General features: G+C 37.0%; 1 long non-coding RNA gene across 1 annotated transcript in view; it reads right to left on the reverse strand.

Moving 5' to 3' along the window:
* The window catches only part of LOC109264214 (uncharacterized), a 475,998-nt gene that overhangs the window by 157,853 nt on the left and 295,816 nt on the right, over nucleotides 1-22,329 (reverse strand). The window contains exon 4 of the long non-coding RNA XR_002078658.2: nucleotides 13,053-13,100. This is a non-coding gene — a long non-coding RNA (uncharacterized LOC109264214). The remainder of the gene's footprint in view (nucleotides 1-13,052; nucleotides 13,101-22,329) is intronic.

Raw genomic sequence — 22,329 nt, forward strand, 5'->3', positions numbered from 1 at the left:
TGCCTCCTTAGCAGCCATAAATCTGTCCCCATACTGACTCAATGACTGGAATTGGTGACGTAAGTTTTGTTCACTGGATAATGATTAGTATGGAAAGATTACAAATTTCACTGTGGTCCTTACAAGGGTATAAGTAAGAATGTGTTCTTTTTGTTATCATTTGTCCGACAGATTTAGCTGCTTTTGAAAGCTGTATTGCAATAGGATAGTTAAGACGATTTGCATTATTTTTGGTACAAAGGATTGTCATCCTATCACCCAAGGCAGGAACAAGAATATTTGGTATACAAATATGCATTAAATACATAGATATATGGCTCCAAAAATGGAAGAAAACAGAAAATCTGAAGGTCAGAGCTTCCCACAATCTCAGAGGTATGAGCCTATTTTCCTTGAGGAAAATCAAGAGAAAAAAAAAATGGACTTGAATCAGCCTGTACATTGGTCCTTTGTGAAATTACCCTTATATGTGTCTTCTACACCAAAAAGTTGCTACTCAAAATCTTTTTTAAAAACTTCTGGAATAAAACTAAATATCTTATGTATATATAGCAACACATGCTTCATAAATTATACTTTGGATGGAAATTACTATTACAATTTTCAGAAGTCCAAATCATGGGATATCATATTTACTAACCTAAAATATTTTACATTTAAAATGAGAATTCTACATATGGCACACACACACACACAGACCACACTAAAAATAAAAAAAAACAACATAATTATATTAGTTTTGTAGGGCTGCCATAAAAATACCACAAACTTGGTGGCTTAAACAACAGAAATTTATTTTTGCATAGTTCTGGGGGCTAGAAGCCAAAAATCAAGGTGCCAGCAGGATTGATTCCTTCTTAGGGTATGTGATGAAGGATATTTTCTAGGTCTCTCTCCTTGGCCATAGATGGCCCTACCTGTGTCTCTTCACATTGTCTTTCCTATATGCAGTGTCTCTTTATGTGTCTGAATTTCCCCTTTTTATAAGGACACCAGTCCTCTTGAGTTAGGGCCTACCCTAATGACATCATTTTAATTTGATTACTTCTGTAAAGACCTTATTTTCAAATAAAGTCACATTCTGAAGTACTGTGATTAGGACTATTATATTTGGGGCGTGTACATAATTCAACCTATACCAATAATGAACAGAACTAAAAAAATACCTTTAAATTTTGCTACAAAATGAAAAATGTAACACAGAGGGCTTATTCCTATTCTTTTTCCCGGATCCATTACACTTACAGCACTCAGTAAAAGGTAGATACTAATAGTAACCATTGGTCTATGAAAAGATGTTACATATGGAGGATACAGTATACTTGGGCATCAGAGTTTTTAATAGCTAAATGCCCCTATTTAATAAAAACAAAGAGGATGTATTCTTTAAAATAACTTAAAATTTTTTTGTTGAAGAGCTCAATTTTAAGCGCAGGGCTTTCATTGTGTATTCTGTATATCATTTCATTGGAAATGTTGAAAATACCAGAGACTGATATTTTCCCACAGACTTCTTCCAAGCAAATGTCAAGGGAAAATCTCTACAAGGGGTATGTACTCAAGATGCAAGAACTGACTGATGTATTAACTAATCTTATTATGGTAATCATTTTGCAATATATATGAATATCAAATCATCACACTGGATACCTTAAATTTACACAATGTTATATGTCAGTGATATCTTGGTAAAAATGAAAACAGTAAGATACAAGTACTTACTTAGATTATGCCTAATGCAGAGCACACTGCCTCATACATCTAAATACAAAGTAACTAATTGGCAGCAGCCTCCAGTGGATTCCATGATGAGCTGAATGGCTTCACTAGCCGCCCATTCCTTCTGTCTGCCCTTCCTCTCCTACTTACTCCTTCAAGTCACTCTCTTCTGGCCACATGGTAACAGCATTATTGCAGTTCCATTATTTCCACCAACAGAACCTCTGGGAATACCAGGGCTCTACTCTTGCCATTTATTTTTATATCAAGCATAACACAACATAAAGAGTGAACCCTGCTGTAAATGATGGACTTTAATTAATAATAACAACATATCACTCTTGGCTATTAATTGTAACAAATGTACCACACTAATGCAAGATGTTAATAATAGGAAAAACTGGGGGAGGACGGTCAGTGAAAACTCTCTGCGCTTTCTGCTCAGCAAAACTGCTTAAGAAATAAAGTCCGTTAATTTTTAAAAATAACACCAAAGAAAATTATACTCAGTGTCCAAATTATATGAAATGTTTCAAGGTATCTGAAAATATTCTGAATTCCAGAGCTCAGTTTTATCTTTTGCCATTCCCACCACGGGGTTTCAAATTAATTAACTAAATAAATAATAAATTAGAGTAACACTTGAGATTTCTTCTACAGCTTTTCAGTTTTTAATATTTATCTCAAGGAAGAAGTGTCTGTTTGCAACGTAGCTTCTGTAATGGATACGATGTCCCATTATGAAAAGGAAAGGAAAACACTTAAAGAGATTTCTTGAGGTAGTTGTCAAAGGCAGTTTGTTTGTAATCTAATAAGAAGCATATGACGAGTAAGTATTTTAAATAACTGGAATTATTTATTCCAGGCAAGTGATGGAGGTTTTTATTATTTCTTTACTCCAAACTCATAACCATACACCAACTATGCAATATGTTTATCCGGCACTTAATGCACTCATTTTAGGTCTCCTGCCTCCTTCCTTCTTTCACCACTTCTGTTTTCTCTGCACTTTCTCCCCCATGACTCAACATTTAAAGAAGAATTTCTAGGGGCACCTGGGTGGCTCATTCGGTGAAGTGTCTGACTTCAGCTTAGGTCATGATCTCATGGTTTGTGAATTCAAGTCCCACACCGGGCTCTGTGCTGACAGCTCAGAGCCTGGAGCCTGCTTCAGATTGTGTGTCCCTCTCTCTCTGCCCCTCCCCTGCTTCCACTCTGTTTCTCTCTCTCTCTCAAAAATAAGTAAGCATTAAAAAATTTTTAAATAAAGAAGGATTTCTATAGAGACTCCCAGCTATGGGTTTCAGATGTCATATTTTGTTGGCTCAGATCCAGATAGACTCACAGTTGTGGCAATGCTGCCTGGTGGCAACACAGAATTTGAATTGTTTTAAATTGTTTTGGGTTCTTTGGCTTTCATCCTTTTGTATTGCTCCTGAAGAGGCCTAAACATCCAACCGACTGCTACTAATAACAACAATGACAACAAAAATGGCAATATTTGTGTAACATTAACTTGGAACTTGACTCATTTGGTAAGACATTGTCTTGTTCACCAGCTTCATTTATTTTTACTTTGTGCTAAAAAGATTTCTTGACAGATGATCCTGGAGTGCCTGAAATAGAAATTCTCCCTTTCTGTTTATTTTACACCAATTTGGTATCTAGAATAGCCAAGTACTTCTTAACTTACACATTTTAATGAAAAGATATTTATTTGAAAAGGCTATATCTTTGGAAATACATGTAGTTTATAAGACATCCTTTCTTAGTGGTAAGTAAATCAGAACCATCTTAGGTCTAGGTAGTATCTTGAACACGCACATGCACACACACACACACAGACACATACACACACACACACACACACACACACACACACACACCCTGCCTAGGAAAGCAAGGAGATTTTGTAATACAGATCACCACTCAAATGTAAATTCATACACATTGATTGCATGTTTCTGGAGTCAGAGTAAAATCAAATTTAAACAGAAGACCCTGGGGCATGTGGTTGAATAGTCACACATTCAGAGCTTACGTTTTCAATTTCTACTACTTTTTTTCTGGTCCATCTCCTAAACACACATGTCATTAAATCCTTATATAGGGTTGAAATGTTAATTTGTGAGTTCTCCCAGAATTCTTTAAAAACAATGTGCTGAAACCTTTGGAAATCACTTAAAAATCCAACAACCTTTACAAACTTGTGGCAGATAAATGGGCAGTGCCTCAGTAAGGGACAGTACTCCAAACATAGGACAACTTCACACAGGAAAATTGCTGCAAAAGACCTGGCAGGCCCCAATCCCACTTTTCTTCCTGCACAGCCCATGATTACTATGCCTGGAGAATCACTGATAAAAGCCCATGTGTGGAGTCTTTGTGTGATTAATGAGTCTCAGGCTGGTGCAAAGCACCCCGAGATTTGTCATCCCTGGATTCACGTTAGCAAGAATGAATTCCAGCCAATGTTCAAAGTCAGAATGCAGCATCCTCCAAGTGGCCTGAGAAACTTCTGGCTCTCTGGCTGCCATCATCTGTTCACTTTTTTTCAGAGACTAATCATACATTCTCTTTTTTCTTCCCTTTACACTGAAATAAAAATGTACATGATGGAGTAATAAAGAATATCTTCAACCGCAGGTTATGCTCTCTCTCCTCTCTCCTTGCTCCTGTTTTCATTTCTCTTCCATTTCCTCTTTATTTTTATAGTAGAATTACCATTCTTTGCAATTACTTCCTTCCTTAGTTCTTTCTGTATACCTCTGTCCAGAGTCTGGTCTGTATTTTCTTAGGATTCAGAATCTTTCTCTGTTCAATAATCTCTCTTAATTTTTCAGCCTCTGGAGATTTCTTCCCTTTTTTTATTTCCATTATTCTTCCTTTCTTTCCTCTGTATATTGTTTTGCATACTTGTTCTTTCACTTTGTTGTGTCCCTCCCTCTGTTTTATAATTTGAAAGAAAATTCCAGTATCTACAGCAATTGACAGTGATTCTAGAGATGATCTTGGAAAGAATTCACAATATTTTAAAATAATTCCTCTTCTTTTACAGGTATCCTAAATGGGATACTCGATTCAGTTTGCAAGTTCAGGGAATTGGCATATATGTTTTCCTGAATAAATTTACATAATGAATATAAGAGGTCTCATAAAATTTTGATGATATGACATAAATATTATTAACTGTATGAATTATGGGAAAGCTATAAAGCAACTTCTACATACTCCATGAGGGTGAGAACAGGCTTGAGTATGGAGAAAACCATACCAGAATTCCAAATATCCACCTGATTCAGGAAGAGGAATAGGTTTTAAGCGAGTGCAATATAAAGAGCCCTATTCTCTTTCTCCTTTGTTTTACCAATGGAGTAGCAATGAACTGTGTGTGTGTGTGTGTGTGTGTGTGTGTGTGTGTGTGTGTGTGTTCAGGGATGAGGTAAGGGTACAGGAGGTTTTGTCATGTAATTCTAAGACTACATCCTTTTTTAAAATGTTTATTTATTTATTTTGAGAGTGTGGGTGGGGAGAGAGGGAGTAAGCGGGGGTAGGAGCAGAAAGAGAGGGAGGGAGAGAATCCCAAACAGGCTCCACACTGTCAGCCCAGAGCCTGACATGGGGCTCAATCCCATGAACCATGAGACCATGACCTGAGCCAAAATCAACAGTTGGACACCTAACCAACTGAGCCACCCAGGTGTCCCTAAGACTATATATAAGGTATATAAGGGTATACCCTTATAACCAAAGACTATTCTTTGAAATTGAACTTTTATCATTTTAGTACACATTTATGCACAAAATATAAGACTAACTCAAACTTAATCCTATTATCTGTCGAACCTTTATTTAAATGAAAAGTTGGTGCTTTGTATAAGATTGAAGTGTGTTCTATGCAAGAATGCTGGTGGAAATGCTCAACCATTCTTCTATTACCAATACTTTAATGTTGGCACCAGATGTGCTTGGCTCTTTCAAAGCTCAAAAACCCTGCTTCTTGGAAGGCAGTTTAGCAACCACAGCCCATGCAGAGTCACATCACTTGCATATTCTTAAGCCTAAGTACGTTTTCTAACTCTTCCTTGAAGCCACATCCAAGAATCTTTCTGAAGGTTTTAGCAAATGGCAATTTATCTGTGTGGTGGACAGAATAACAACCCTTCAAAACATCCACATCCTAAATCCTGGAACCTGTGAATACATTATATTACATAGAAAAAGAACTCAGGTAGTAGATGGAATTAAGGTTGCTAATCACCTGATTTTCAAATAGGAGACTATCCTGGGTTATCTAGTAGGCCCAGTGTAATCACAGGTCCTTAAAAGTGGAAGAGGGAGGAAGAAGAGGAGGTAAGAATGATGTGATACAATGTGAGATGAACTTTATTAGCCATTGCTAACTGCTCTAGGTTTAATTGTGCCCCACCCCCAATAAATACGTTGAAGTCCTAACACCAAGTACCTCAGAATATGGTATTATTGGGAAATAGGGTCTTTGAAAAGGTAATCAAATTAAAATGGAGTCATTAGGGCTCACCTTAATGACTGGCATCTTTATAAAAAGGATATTTGGACACAGAGACACATGCACAGATGGAAGACCATGTGAAGGGACAGGGAAAACACCATGTGAAGGTAGAAGATTGAAGTTGCATATGCAAGCCAAGAAGTACCAAAAATTACCAACAAACCATCAGAAGCCAGAGAGATGCATGGAACTGACTCTCCCTCACAGACCACAGCAGGAATCAAACCTGCAACCATCTTGATATCATACTCCTAGCCTCTAGAACTGTAAGACAATACACTGCTGTTATTGTGAGCCACCCATACTGTGGTTCTTTGTTATGGCAGCTCTAGGAAACTAAGACACCGGGTTTCAAGAAGGAAGGGATCAGAGAGCCAATAAATGTGGGCAGCCCCTAGGAGTTGGAAAAGAAGAGGAAATGGCTTCTCCTCAACAGTCTGCAGAAAGGAATACAGCCCTGCTGACACCTTGATTTTAGCTCTGTGTTATGGACTAAATGTTTATGTCCCCCCCCAAATACATGTTTTTTTTAAGTTTATGTATTATTTTGAGGGAGAGAGAGGTAGGACACAAGTAGGGGAGGGACAGAGGGATTGAGAGAGGGGTGGGGAGGGAGGGAAGGAGGGAGATTGAGAATCCCAATCAGGTTCCATGCTGTCAGCACAGAGCCCGATGCCAGGCTCCATCTCACGAACTCAAGAGATCATGACCTGAGCTGAAACCAAGAGTCAAGACGCTTAACTGACTGAGCTACCCAGGCGCCTCTACTTAAGCCAAAGTTCTAACCCACAGCGTGACTGTGTTTAGAGATAGGGTCTGTGGGGAGGTGATAAAGGTTAAATGAGTTCATAAGGATGGAGTCATAGGGCTGATACCCCTCATAAGAGTGCGCTCTCTTTCAATACCATCTGAGGACACAAAGAGAAGGCAGTCAAGAAGAGAGCTCTCATCAGAAATCAAACTGGCCAGCACCTTGATCTTTGGTTTTTCAGCCTCCAGAACTGTGAGAAAATAAATTTTTGTTGTTTAGGTCACAGAGTCTGTGATTTTTTTTTTAATATTTCAATCACACATTTTTTCAAGTTTATTTATTTACTTAGAGAAAGAGAGAGAGAGCAAGCAGGAGAGGGGCAGAGAGATGGAGAGAGAATCCCAAACAGGCTCCACAGCCATCAATGCAGAGCCCAATGCAGGGCTCAAAGTCATGAACTGTGAGATCATGACCTGAGCTGAAATCCAGAGTCAGATACTTAACCAGCTGAGCCACCCAGGCACCCCTGTGGTATTTTGTTATGGTAGCCTAGCTAACAAAAACATCTAGTGAGACCTATATTGGACTGCTGACCTCTGGTACTATACTATAAAAAATCTATGTTGTTATAAGCACTAAATTTTAGTAATTTGCTGCAGCAGCAATAGGAAACTCATACTTCCCTATGTCATTAAATTTCTGGTAATGTAGCTTCCATGCTAGTTGTTAGCTTATCTTTAAATTATCTTATCTTAAAACGCACTCTAATTGGAGCATCCATGTAGACCTTAGATCAGAAATGCAGCAAAGGAGTGATGGCCAAGGATTACAAAATACTGCACAACCATTATTACCTTCATCTCACAAGTTCAGGTTGTATTTATTTTTCTTAAAAAAACCTTTTAAAAGACAGTTATGAAGTAATTCTTCTTACTAAGAAAACCTGTTGATTTGGTAACTTAAAATTCCATGAATGCAATATTTTAAGAAAAAAGTCAAATGATATGGTAAATTATTGCTATGTGTGGAATGTTTCACACCTATAATTTTATCTGAAGGCTATAAATTTTTCTTGCTGCCCATGAAGCATGCATAAAGCATAGAATTAGCATTTTGAAGAATACCAAGGTAGAAAATATACCTTGGCAGACACTGTGGAACATTTAATACAAATAACCAAAGGTCTAAAAGGCTGCAAACTAAAGTAACATTTTACCATAACCAATAACTTCGGAGTGTCCAGTAAACCCAAAGCTATAGACTCCTGAAATTCCATAATTTGTAGACTTAGAAAGTTTATAGTTTAGATATCCTCATATTTCTTCCAATTCTGTCATGTAGTAACTGAGTAGCTTTGAGTAAATACTTAATTCCTCTTCTTTAAATACTAACACCTTTAAACTTCATTAAAGTGAATAATTTAACTCTTTATTTTTATATTTTAACATCATCAAACTTCTATTTATGTGAAAGTTTTACTTACGTTGTTTAGTTTACCCATGTAATATGTTCAACACTATGCTAACACAGAATGAGCTCTTTATATCTTAACTCCTATTACCATATCCCCAGAAGGTTGTGTCAATTAGCATTTGCTGCATAACAAATCATTACAAAATATATTGGCTTAAAATAATTCCTGCTTATTTAGCATAGGATTCTGTAGGCCTTCTGGGTGATTGTTTTATCTGGATCAGTTCAGCTAATTTTGCTGAGCTAGTGACTACTGTCAGCAGGAAGCTTGATGGGGCTGGAGGAACTAGGATTGCTTCAATCTCATGCCTGACATGCTGTGGGCTCAAGCAATGGGGATGATTGAACCAGTGGTTCATCATTCAGCAAGATATCCTGGGTTTTATCATATTGTGGTCAATCACAAAGTTCCTAAGGATAGCAAGAGGGTCAGCATTGTTGTATGTGAGGTTTTCAAACCTGCTGGGATCATGCTTGCTAATGTGCCATTGGCCAAATCAGTGCCGGCCTAAAGTGAGTACAGCTGAGTACTATCAAAGGTCATGTATGGGGAGCTATAATTTTTGGTCATTTTTCCAATCAACCACAAGTGTGAGACTCACTTACACATATTGCATTACTCAACATCTTCCTTGATATGTCTCATTTGCATCCTGACTTAATATGTAATATCTAAAGCTCACCTTGCTAATTTTCTAGGGTTTTATGATATCAAATGATTTTCCTCTGACTTATTCATGCTAGACTACAGGAGGACATCCCTGACTGTTCCTTTTCCTTTCTATAATATCCGGTCAGTAGCCATTTTCTTTGGATTTTTATCTTTTGCAATTTTTTTAAATCATTACATTCTGTCTCTACCCCCACAACTACCACCCAAATTCATGCCACCATCATCTCTTGCCTAGAGATGTAACTTGCCAATTGCAATAGTTATTGAAATAGACCTGCATCCTTTCTCCTATTCAATATGTCTCTAATAGTATAGATATATAGTCTATAAAATACATGTATAATTATGTCACATCACTGCTAAAAAACTTTCACTGATATATACTGGAAATTTGAAAAATGTGGAACTTGTATGGAGAAAATAGAAACAAGAAGACTAATATTTCAAGAAGGTAGATAGTGATAAAACTTGGGGAGAGTGTGTGTGTGTTTGTGTGTGTGTGTGTGTGTGTGTGTAGAGGTTATTTTTGAATGATGAGACATGAGTGTGTTTATAAGTAAAAATGCTTGGAAATGAAGGGAAGGAAGAACCAAGGGAACAAAGTCCAGGAGGAGTCAGAAGAGATGGAATCCAGAACATCGGTGGGAGTCTGGGGTCAGATGACATAGGCTGATCCATGTGTTTGGATTTTATTCAGTAGGCAATTAATACACAATGTCTGGCATATAGTAAGTAATTAAACAATTGTGAATAAATGAATAAATCAATAACAAAGATTTTGATGAGGAAAGTGATATAATGCCACTTGTTTTCCAAAAAGTAAATCTGGCAAAGGAGAATCAAGTAAGATGATCTTGAAAAAGTGAGGGATTTGAGTTGAAGAAACTATTTGGGCAGTAAGTACATTATTTTGTATGAACAATAACAAGGGCCTAGACTAGGACTGAATAAAGGGAGAACAATGACAGTATCCAGGAGGCACGTCATAGGGAGATGGAGACCTAGCAAGAGTTTTGTGGTCACCTGATGAAAAACAAAAATAGAAGGGTGTGAACTGCATTTAGACAGACTACCAAGTTTCCAGACAAAGAGACTGAATATTGTTGAAGGAAAAAAGGAAGAAACACATTTGAGGGTTGTTGAGAAGATGATCAAGTCCATTTTAGACCTACTGGGTTTAGAACCAGAGCAACGCTTCATGTCCTGACACTTAGAAAAAAGCTGGAATAAAGTTTCTTGCTTCCATGTTTTTCATCCCATTTTTTTCAGCCTGGGATGCCTTTGCTCTACTCCAACTGTTTAATTCTTATTCAACCATTAGGACATCTCTTAGTTCCTTGGCCCTGAACTCCTAGGGTTTTTACCACTTTTCCAATCTTCTTTGACAATACTTTGTTTGACAACTCTTTTTTTTAACCAGTTATTTCACAAGGTCTTACATTATAGTGAGTTTACATGTCTGCATCTCTCACCAGACTGGAAACTACTTGGGATGAGTGGTGGAAACTAAGAAATTATCTCTTATTATTGGGCATCATTTAAAATTTTTGTTTATGCTTTACTTGTAAATAACAGAATAGGTATGCTTTTTATAGGGCACAAGAGAACCAAATATGCAGGCAAATTAAATGTGTACAGAAAAAGATTGTGAAGAAGTTAGTATAATACATTTGATAGTGAAAGTGCATTGAATCATTATTATTTATTTCGATGGTAAATTAAGAAAAGCACTAAGCAAAAGTCATAAAACTTGAGATCGAATCCTGTTCCCTTGCTGTTTGGCTCTACTGGAGAAAGCTGATAAAACTCTTTGGCCTCAATTCTTCTCATCTACAAAATGACGTTGAATGGTCTCTAAAATCTTCAAGAATTTTTCACTTGCTACCATTTTTGGTTTTGACTAATTATATAGGTAAAACAAATAAAATACCCTGATCTAAAGGAATCAGAAGGTATGTACTAGAGTCAGAATGCACTACAGTGAAATAACAACATTTTCCAGGTCCCACTGCAAACTTCTGGATCCTATAAATCTTCACCCAGATGGACACAGTTGCAAGTGATACCATCTGAATGTTCCTGACATTTAGGGATTCCAATTACCCACTCTCTGTTACAAGCCTTACTTACATAACTGTGGAACATTTCTGCACATAGTCTGAAGAAAGATAGTATATGTGTAAGGGCACACGAAACTTGACCATCAAATTTTGAATTTGTATGTGTAATAATGGAACTCCCCATTATGACATGATGAAGACTTGGTTCTCCCTGCTCCTCTGCACTAAATATAACTATAAACTCTGGAAATAAACCAACAGACAATCAAAGAACTTTAAAAATTGGAAGAGGAAGATGAATTGGTGAGAGATCCCAGGGCTAGAGAGCAGCACAATAGCAGGACACCTTGTAAGCCCACAGCCACCAGAAGAAGGTAGGCCTAGTGTTTCTTGATTTCCAAACTAGCAACAAAGGGTATCCCAGATAAATTCACTCTTACTGGAGATCCAATGAGAGGGCCTCTGACAACACCAGGTGCATCCAGTAGAACCAGCAAGAGGGATCAACTGGAAGTGCTACTGTTAATAAGCAGCTAAAGAAGGTAGTCCCTTTTGCCACTGGTCCTATGACTCTGATCTCCCTCCCAGAAAAACCATGCTTCCAGGAGATATGGCAAGGTGGTTAGCACCACAACAAGTACCCAGACCAGGAGTTTCTCATCTCTTCAGCCAGGCTTGAGATTCTCCTCTCCCATCTGAAGACTCTGTGCAGCTGGAGGGCACCAACATAGGGGATCACGCCCCAACAAACACTCTGCCTGGAAAACCCTCTCTGTCCTTCATACGCAGGGGGCAACACACCACTACAAGCTCTCAGCTCAGGAAGCACTGTTTTGTCTCATGGGCCCAAGAATCCTTTCACCAGTCTAGCAGGAAAAGGCAGTCTGGCTGGTAAGCTCCTTCAGATTTCTCAAGTGGCATCACTGGGGACCAGTAAAGCCCCAGTGACATGAAATAAACCAAACAGACCAACATAGCACCACACAGTTTCTGAAAACTAGACTGTAATTGAATCATTATCACTTCTCATTCTTTTGGCTAAGATTACGTGTAACCGAATTATTAAAGAAGACTAGGGCTTGCATGCCAACCCTAAACAGGGTGTCTTTCTGTTAAAATAAAATAATTTAAATAAAAGAATTTAAACAGAGTCTTCATATACAGTAGCCAAAATGTTCAAAATAACAATAAAAAATCATCATCATATCTAGAACCAGGGAGAACTGCAACCTGAATGCAAAAAGATAATCAACTAATGCTAACAGTGAAATTAATAAAATGTTGGAATTATCTCACAAGGATTTTAAAGTAACCATCATAAAAATGTGTTAACAAATAATTATGATATATCTTGAAATGAGAAACAGAAAACCTTAGAAAAGAAACAGAAGTTAGAATTAAAAAACAAATGGAAACTATAGAATTGAAAAATACAATAAGTTTTAAAAACTCAGTGGATGGGCTCAATAGTAAAGTGGAGATGATGGCAGATAGATCTGAGTTTGAGGGCAGAACAATAGGACTCAGCCAATCTGAACAACAGAGAATATAGGCTATACAACAACAACAACAACAACAACAAAAATGAGCACATCTTCAGGGATTTGTGAGACAATAACACAAGACCCAACATTCTTATTCTTGGAGTCCCATTGAGCAGCCAAAGATATAAGAGATGAAAAAGTAAAGAAATAAAGTCTGAAAATATCTCAAATTTGGCAAAAGAAACAAACCTACAGATTCATGAAGTTGAGGAAATCCACATCAAGACACATCATAATTAAACTTCTGAAACTAAAGCAAAGAAAATATCTTAAAATGAGTAAAAAAAAAATGACAGCTTACCTGAGTCTATGATGGCCATTAGGAAGTGACACAATGTTTGTTTAAATGCTGTAATAGAAGAACAGTCAATCATGAGTTTGAGTTTTATCCCTAGTGAAACTATCCTTCGGGAACTAAGGGGTAATAAAAACATTCTCAGATGAAGAAAAACTAAAAGGTTTTTCACTATCAGACTTTACCTTAATGATTAATGATAGAGGCTGATGGTGTGATACCAGTACCATTTGTATCAGTACAGTTTTATATCAGGTTTTATACAACAACTTGCCATGAAGAATTTCAATTCCATGGGAAGGAGGTCTATTTAGATAATTTCAGTAAAAGAGAGTGAAGCAAAATGATAGAACCATTCACAGGGTGCTATGGAGCACACAAAGTGGGTGCATTAGGCCCAAGCATTGGTGCTTGGAGGAGATGATGTCCAAGTGAATCTTGACCCAAATGCAGAAAGTAGCTTGAGAGAAAATTTTGGAGAAAAAAAAGAACTAGAAAGTGGGGAGCTAGCCATAAGTAGGTATTTCTTAAACAGAGAACAAAAGCTTTTGCTTAGGTGAGAGCACAGGATAATACTGAGCAGGTGTTAGGGAAGTGGCATGTAATGCTTTGGAAAAGGAATTTTTATAACAGAAAATATGTAAAAGAAGGATTTCATTGTGGATTTTTCATGAAATAACCAGAGTCTGGACAAATCACTTAATGGAAATGCAGATGGTAGGGACTTACTGATTTCAATGGAAAAAGAATTCATTTGCTTTATCAAGCTATTGTACTTAGCAGCAAAAGAAAGAAAAACATCAAAAACTACCCTTCAGGGACCTTGTAATTTTCTGCAATGGGAAAGTTCCTAATTTCTTCCTAAAATAGCCCTATGGCCCCTCTTTTCTTTTTAACATTCAAATGACAAATTTTGAAACTTAAGAAAAAATAAATTCAATGGGTAGTTTGTGATAAAGTTGTCTTCTGTTTGTGTGAATGGAAAATTTGTATCCCCTTTTCCTTTCCTTTATTTGAAAACAACAACAACAACAACGTTAATGTTGTAGAGCAAAACTTTTTGCAACTTAGCTACCAGAGGAATTTTATCTTTTACACTAAAATTACAACAGGTTATAAAATTATTTTTTATGCAGAAACATTTGTTTGCCATCAAAATGAATATGTATCTGTGATATGTACAATAAAATATAATGAAAATATAATGGTTTATGGAATTGCTGGCATATAATTTGTGGTTCTTGAACAACACATACAACAAAACGTCTTCCCAAGTAGGCCCACAATTTTGTTGAGATCACAATTTTCCTTGCTACACTGGGAGAAAAAACATCTTTCAGTTTTTCTGAAATGTTCTCATCTCCATCCCTTCTCCATTTCTATTGCTAAAATCATAATCCATTCCGTCTCTCTGTCTATCATCTAACCAGCTGGTCACCGAATTTTTATCACCTTTATCTCCTAAACCTACTCCTTAATCTCAGTTCATTGCCCTAGTTGAACAATCATCATTTCTTATGTTACTATCATAGTAAATTCCCAGCTCACCCATGGAGCTCTAGTTTCATCGCTTCAAATTATCCTTCACAGAACTAAAAAAGTAAGTGGTCTTTCTAAAAAAATGCATCTCATCACATGTTCCCTCTGTTTAAAAGTCTATAGGGGCATTCCCACCAACAGTGCCCTTTGTAGCAACATGGATGGAACTGGAGAGTGTGATGCTAAGTGAAATAAGCCATACAGAGAAAGACAGATACCATATGGTTTCACTCTTATGTGGATCCTGAGAAATTTAACAGAAACCCATGGGGGAGGGGAAGGAAAAAAAAAAAAAAAAGAGGTTAAAGTGGGAGAGAGCCAAAGCATAAGAGACTCTTAAAAACGGAGAACAAACTGAGGGTTGATGGGGGGTGAGGGGGGTGGGTGATGGGTATTGAGGAGGGCACCTTTTGGGATGAGCACTGGGTGTTGTATGGAAACCAGTTTGACAATAAACTTCATATATTGGAAAAAATTTTTTAAAAAAGTCTATAGGGGCTCACAATTGCTTTTAGACTAAAATCCAAACCCCAAGGCATGGTCCCAGTGTTTTTGTGGGATGATTCCTGATAGTCTTTTTAAGGTTTTTGAGACATTTGGGATTTGTACAAAAACAAGAACTAAAACACATATCTTCTGATACCTTCTCTGCACATAAATTTCTTTTGATAATTTTAAAAATATTAATCCATAATACCTTTTATATCATGACTGAACTCTATCTTTTAGCAAATTCTAAAATGAAATTTAGGTCAAATAAAGATGAGTGTATATAATCAACTCTATTCACAAATTGACATTCCATAAGTGAGAAACAAAAAGTTTACTTTAGTTTTTCCCCCAAAATGTATTTGCTTTACGGAAGTTTGACCTTTATATTCATTGGAACACAGACCTAACTGCAGCACCACAGACTCAGTGATAATACAAATAGTGTTTTCATAAAGGACAAGTGAATGTGCTCTCAGTAACAACCTGGTCTAGATTAGGAAGGCTGTGGCAGAAATGAGAAGGAACCAGAGACAGTTTAGATGAGTTTGTAATGATTTTACTGAGAATATAATCTATTTGTTCATTTTTTCCTGTGAGCAGAATCTTCCATTACAGGAAGAAAAATACAAAAAGAAATTAAGGCTCTTGGAACCTCTGCTATCTGTAAACCTTTAAGATTGTGTTTACCCAACTGGATTACAATGAAACATAAACATGAGGATCTGGCCATGACATTGGGCAGATATAGTAATCAGCTGGGTTCCAACTGCTGGGAAATCTCTACCAGAACCTTCTCAAGTTCACTCACAAGATGATAATTCACTCCCTAGGGCAATCGACACTTCTAAATAAAAAATCAAGAGGAGATGAATTGTATTTCAAGGTTAACTCAGCACAGTTCTCACAGATTTAAAACAGAAACATGATCTATGTTTGGAGTCTAAGGTCTACATCCGCCTCATTATTTTTAGTGTTCCCTTAATTTTATTTACATTTAAACACTTCTTTAAATCACACACTAATATGTGCACAAATTTCGTTTAGTTTTTCCATGATGCCCCGCACAGGGTCAAACACAAAGGAAGTGTTTGATAAATAAATATTGATGGAGGGATATTAGTTAGGGTTTGTGCATTTTGCTGTTTCATAAGCATAATAAAACGATTATAGTTTCCAAAGACCTTTCAAATAATCTATCCCTTTTAAACTTTGTAACAATGAAGTAGATATTATTACATGAATCTTTTATTTTTTTATTTTTTTAAACATCTTTTTAAAATTTTCTTTTTAATGCTTATTTATTTTTGAGAGAGAAAGGCATAGAGTGTGAGGGGGGGAGGGGCAGAGAGAGAGGGAGACACAGAATCTGAAGCAGGCTCCAGGCTCTGAGCTGACAGCACACAGCACGATGCAGGGCTCAAACTCATGAATAGTGAGATCATGACCTGAGCCAAAGTCGGATGCTTAACCAACTGAGCCACCCAGGCACCCCTAAATGAATCTTTTAAAAGGCGTAATGATGTCTGCCTCAGGGGACACTTAGAAAACAGAGGAGTCACTATCATTGCAGAGTAAAGGCTCTGCCTCTCTGCACTGTCAGAAGGGAATATGGGGTTTATATTTTAAAGAGAGTAGGTTGACTGCCCATCTAGAGTCTCAGTCATTAGGAGAGGAGATGCTGGAGAAAAACGCCTTAGTCTTTCTATAACTAGTCTTAGTCTCTACTACAACTGCCACCCAAATCACTTTTACCTAATTTTTGAAGTTCTATATTAGCTGCCTGACCAGTCTCCCTTTACTAACTGCTCCCTTCAAACCAACGTTTCCTACAATGCTTCTAAGAGTGACCTTTTAAAAATGCATATCTGAGGGGTGCCTGGGTGGCTCAGTCAATTAAGTATCTGACTTCGGCTCAGGTCATGATCTTGTGGTTCAAGGGTTCAAGCCCTGTGCCATGCTCTGTCCTGACAGCTAGGAGCCTGGAGCCTGCTTGGGATTCTCTCTCCCTCTCTCTCTGCCCCTCCGCCACTCATGCTCTGTTTCTGTTTCTCAAAAATAAATAAACTTTTAAAAAAATTAAAAATGCACATCTGATTTTGTCATCTCCCTGTTTTTTGGAAGTAAACGCTTCCCACTTCTCTTAGAATAAAGATCACAGTCCTTCTAATCACATTAATGACCAATTTTGATACAATCATGTTAATGACTAATTATGAGGCAAAGTGATACAAAAGAAGGGGGACAATAATACTAGAAAACAATAACGTGGAAGATGCAAGGGGTGAATGGACTTATTTCTAAGATCTTTGTATTGTTTGGAAAGAGAGATATTGCCAAATATGTATGTTAAAAATATACAGATAGGATTTTTTTCATATACTATAGTACAGCATTCTTAGATTTTATACTGAAAGCTATTATCTCAATTGACCTTAAGTTTGATGATACAATAATTTGTCTCTCCCACATGGCTAGCAACCTTCAGGACCACTTAGATGGCAGGTAAACTAGTGGACACTCAAGGGCCTCCTCTGCAGGTGCCATACGTGTTCTCCAGTCAACCTCACATAATTTTAACTGATAAAAAGTCATATGTGGGGAAAGTAGCCCCAAGCAGAAAGTCAATAGTTAGTGATGCATACAAAAAAAATAATAATAATAATAATGATTCTTGGCCTTAAAACAGAAGTTTTACAGGGGGATTTATTTGCAACCTTAATGTTTGTAAAGTTTGGAACTTGCAAAGAATAGGTCTTGTGTAAATGCTAACAAACTGTTTTATGTAACTGTAAGAAGTTCTGTGCCTAACCAATTCATTAACTCCCAATCATACAGAAATGTACTAAAGCAATAATTTTGTGAATCACTGTTTCAACATGGTTATATTTATTTTAAAAAATATTGTTGGGGCGCCTGGGTGGCTCAGTCAGTTGGGTGTCCGACTTCAGCTCAGGTCATGATCTCGCAGTTTGTGAGTTCAAGCCCTGTGTCAGGCTCTGTGCTGACAACTCAGAGCTTGGAGCCTGCTTCAGATCCTGTATCTCCCTCACTCTCTGCCCCTCCCCCACTCGCTCGCGCTCTCTCTCTCTCTCTCTCTCTCTCTCTCAAAAATAAACATTAAAGAAATTGAAAAAATTGTTATTATATTTAAATCACTTAGAATAAAGTAGATTAAAACTAGTTGACCAATCTTGCACTTTCCAACCCGTGATTTTGATGTTGTATACACAGTCTAATGTCATAACTTGGAATTTAACCCAAAGAAAATATTTGAGACAACTTAAGTTAATTTATAGAACTCTTTTTTTAAAGTTTATTTATTTATTCTGAGAGAGAGAAAGGGGGGAAGAGATAGAAAGAGAGAGAAGACAGCATGCATGTGGAGGAGGGGCAGAGCGAGAGGGAGAGAGAGAATCCCAAGCAGGCTCCATGCTGTCAGTGCAGAGCCCCATGTGGGGCTCAAACCCACAAACTATGAGATCAGAACCTGAGCCCCAATCAAGAGTCAGAGGCTTACCCAATTGAGCTACCCAGGAACCCCAAGTTAATTTATAGAATTCTTGGTTGCATCGTGAATCATTTCTGAACTTCGGCTTTTAAATTGTTTTTAAACACAACACAACAGTAAAATAAAGTATTAACTTCAAAAAAACAAAGAGATCCTAGTCCTTGACTTGAAAACACCTTGCATGTTTAACCCCGCCCCCTGCTCAGCCATTACCAGGATCCCTCTCCTCCAAGCTTTCCACACTCAGCCGTAGTGGAGCTTGTTAAGCTCCTTGACTGGCTAGTTCTCTACTGTCTTGGGCTCTCACACCCTCCAGCCTCCATGTCTGCCTAGATCTGATGCTCTGACTCTACCAATCTGGCTAGGATTTCCTCCTGCAGGTCTCTGCTCTAGGTTACTTCCTCCAGAAGTCTTTCCTTTTTTTCCAGTTTGGGTTAGGTCTCCAGATTACATGGAGGTGTCCTCTCTGCACATGTATATGTGTTTATGTCATGCTTTTCATCTCCACTCCCCAGCCTCATTCCTTCTCTAGCTCATCACCAAATCCCCAGTACTAATTCATGCATGGCACTGAGTAGATGATTTACAAACATTTGTTAAATAAATCTCCTTTCACTATAAGTTTTCCCCTCCACCGAGCAATTTTCTTCAACCTTTCCTTTGCCTTAGAAGTTTCCGTATTCTGGACCCTTTTCCTACTGGCCCATTTCTCCTTCTGCCAAGCTTCAATTGTTTATTTGGAGCTCACTTTAAGTGTCACTGTTTAAGAAGACTATTCATGATTTTTTATTTGATTTTTAAGAAAAATAGCTGACACATTCATTGTATTTTGAAAGCTCTCACAGCATGCCAATATGTCATTAACATTTACATCTGATTGTAATATATAATAATGGTGAAAATTATCTGAAATTAAAACATATTTGGAACATTAAGCTTAATTTTTTTCACAAGAGTGCCTTCTGAAATTCAGTTAATATGATGCACTTCCACCCAGTGGCCTGACAACATTCAGAAAAGCATAATAGTGTCATTTATAAAATTTGGTCCCAACCTCATCAAATAAATGATAAATTGCTCTTCATAAGACATTATGTATAAACCATGGCATTAGAAAATTCCTGTCACTCTTGCCAGCAGAGAGCTGTAGTACAAACAGGCTAATAATAAGATCTCACTAATTTGTAGCAATTCCCTGAATATTATTGCTAATATATTGTTAAATAAGGTTCACATGCATGTAAGATTCTCAGTTTCTTTGAATCACATTGTCTATTAATAGTGTATTCATTCTGGCATTATAAATGAGATCATCTTTTTCACAAAATCAATCTAGATAAATATTTTATATTTTGCAACAGTCACCTTTATTAATCAAAGATAATGTAAGAAATTTAATGGAAGCATTTGGGAAGCTTAAATGCGTATAGTGCAGAGAAGATATATTATGAAGATAGTAGCAAAATTAATAGCAGTAAGAATCTGTGCATTGTGAATAGTGGAACAGATGGAAAATGATTTGATATTTTAAAAATGAACTTAATCCAGATTGAAGCAATTATACTTGCACATTGTAGACAATACTGAAAAGTCTAAAAAGGAATTAAAACCTCTAATAATATCACCATGTAGAGGTAACTGAATAGAACACCAAAATTTTGCTCCATTCTATTATTTTCATACATATATTATATACATGTATATAGTTTCAGAATTGAATCATACATGATCACACTTTTAAAACTTCTTTTTCTAGTTTAGTATTATTGCCTAGGCATATTTTTTAAATCTTTTTGAAAAACACAGAGATAGCATACTTTTTCTTTGAAAACAAATATGATTTTAATGCTATCATAACTCCATTTATGATTGATTTATTAATTCTTTAATCGTTGGATACTCAAGAAATTTCTCATATTCTAACATTATGAATAATAAACAAAATTGCTTAAAAACGTTTGTGTATATGTTGAATTGCCCTATTAGCATAGATTCCTAGAAATGTAGTTACGGGATCACAATTTATGTGTATTTTTAATACTTTTGAGATTACTGCCAATTGCTTTCCCTAGTGGTATACAGTATATGGTTTAATCATTTGTTTATGAGAATGCCATTTTTCAACTTATGCCCACCAATACTGGGTACTATTTCAAAACATTATGCCAACTTTATAGTTTGAAAAGGTAAATCAAGGGACAAAATTTTTATTAGTGTTAAATTCTTCACTGTATATACTTAAATGTCAGTGAAACAAACTTAAAGAGAAACAGAAGACTGCATTAAATGGTAATAAGACTCTGTGGTTCCCTTTCTGGAAACTGGCTTTTTACTTATAATTTTTTATTTTTAGTTTTTGAGAGAGAGAGGAAGTGTGCACTCGTACACATGAGCAACTGGGGGAGAGACAGAGAGAGAGGGAAAGAGAGAACCTTAAGCAGGCTCCATGGTCCGCACAGAGCCCAATGTGGGAGTTGATCGCATGACCCTGGGTTCATGACCTGAGCCAAAATCAAGAGTCAGATGCTTAACCCACTGAGCCACCCAGGTACCCCAAGGGACTGGCCTCTTTTTTTAAAGTTAATTTTTGAGAGAGAGAGAGAGAGAGAGAGAGAGAGAGAGAGACAGCACATTAGTGGGGGAGGGACAGAGAGAGATAGATACAGAATCTGAAGCAGGCTCCAGGCTCTGAGCTGTCAGCACAGAGCGCGATGCGGGGCTCCAACTCACGAACTGTGAGATAATGATCTGCACCAAAGTTGAATGCTTAACCAACTGAGCCACCCAGGTGCCTAAGGAGATCGGCTTTTTAACTTGACCTGGGGATCGTATGAATTATAATCCAAAATACCTTTAAAATGACAAGAGAAGAAAAGAAGAAAAGACAAAGGTTGGATGAAGGAAGAAGGACAAGGGAGGAGTGGAGGGAGGGAAGAAGAAAGGGAGTTTTCTCAAATATTTCATGTAATTTTGTGTGTCTGTCTGAGCCCAAACTTCAGTCTTGGATCATGTATGAGATTTGAGGAGTGGGGAGAGAGATACTAGCAGAAGATGCTCTAAAATCTTGGATGGAAAATAAAAAAAATAAAAAAAAACACAGTGGAATGTATGAGATTTACACATATTTGGAAAGTTTAACTGAGAATAGTGACTGCATCATTTCTTCACACATACAATTTCCTTTAAAAAATATCTTCTAGGAAAATCACTCTGTGTGAGCCAAGTAAGAGCTACCCCTACTCACATACACACACACTCTCTCTTCCTGGTATAGTTGTGTGAACTCAAATGTATCAAGAATGTCAGCTATCAAAAAAAAAATCTTTTTAACACTCCCCTTTTCCCATTCTAAGACCTGGCTACTAGATTGCCTTGTTACTGGAATAAAACAGGAAATATGAAATTTTGAATGTGTAGGTGCTGACAAGAGGTAGAAGCAAGTGAAGACATTTGCAACCACCCTATTTAGTCCTCTGCCTGTTTGATGACAGAATCAATCGTTTTCCTCTCCAAATCAATCATTAAGCTAAAAATTTCAGTCTTTGTTCTGGTTATTCTAATAATGGCAAATAATGAAGCATTGTCATTAGCAAGCATTTTTACCTAAATAGAGTGTGACTAAATATTATCCCTTACTTTAGAGGTTTTGGTATGGAATAGAAAAATCAATGTTGATGTTTCAGTATATATGTGGCTAAATAATGAAGAAAAATCAAACATTTCCATGATGAAAAAGCCAAGGTA

The sequence above is a fragment of the Panthera pardus genome, unplaced genomic scaffold (genome assembly GCF_024362965.1).
Source record: "Panthera pardus isolate Hobbes unplaced genomic scaffold, ASM2436296v1 HiC_scaffold_1, whole genome shotgun sequence".
Classification (NCBI taxonomy): Eukaryota; Metazoa; Chordata; class Mammalia; order Carnivora; family Felidae; genus Panthera; species Panthera pardus.